Source organism: Buceros rhinoceros, unplaced genomic scaffold, assembly GCF_000710305.1.
Source record: "Buceros rhinoceros silvestris isolate BGI_N320 unplaced genomic scaffold, ASM71030v1 scaffold20897, whole genome shotgun sequence".
Classification (NCBI taxonomy): Eukaryota; Metazoa; Chordata; class Aves; order Bucerotiformes; family Bucerotidae; genus Buceros; species Buceros rhinoceros.
Window position 1 is genome coordinate 1776 of NW_010421828.1, and position 363 is coordinate 2138.

The window sequence follows — 363 nt, forward strand, 5'->3', positions numbered from 1 at the left end:
TGCTCGGCTCTACTGCAAAGCCGCCACAACAGCCAGAGGAAGCCACAGCCTCCCCCCACCGAAGATGGGGAGTGTTCTCTCTCCCCAAACTGGGGCAAAAAAAAGGATTTGTGCTTTTACCAGCCCTCGGGCGTGCGGCTGTGAGGGCAAACCGTGTCACCGGGAAGGTGCAAAGGTGTTTCTGTGCCCATAAGCTATGGGCAGCTGCCTGCGCTCTGCCTACCCTGACGTCAGCCTTCCCATTCCCCGAGGCGGAAGGTTTTGGCCGTGACTCACTCCAAACCCCACAGCCATGCCCGGCAGGACAGGCAGGATTTCCACCGGCTGGCCCGGCGGGAGCTGGAGCGCGTCGGAGGACGAACC

The 363-nt window shown here is 62.0% G+C and overlaps 1 protein-coding gene across 1 annotated transcript in view; it reads right to left on the reverse strand.

Moving 5' to 3' along the window:
- The window catches only part of LOC104496676 (cyclic AMP-dependent transcription factor ATF-7-like), a gene marked incomplete at both ends in the record, with an annotated part of 12017 nt that overhangs the window by 766 nt on the left and 10888 nt on the right, over positions 1-363 (reverse strand). The gene's annotated exons all lie outside the window — the stretch shown is intronic.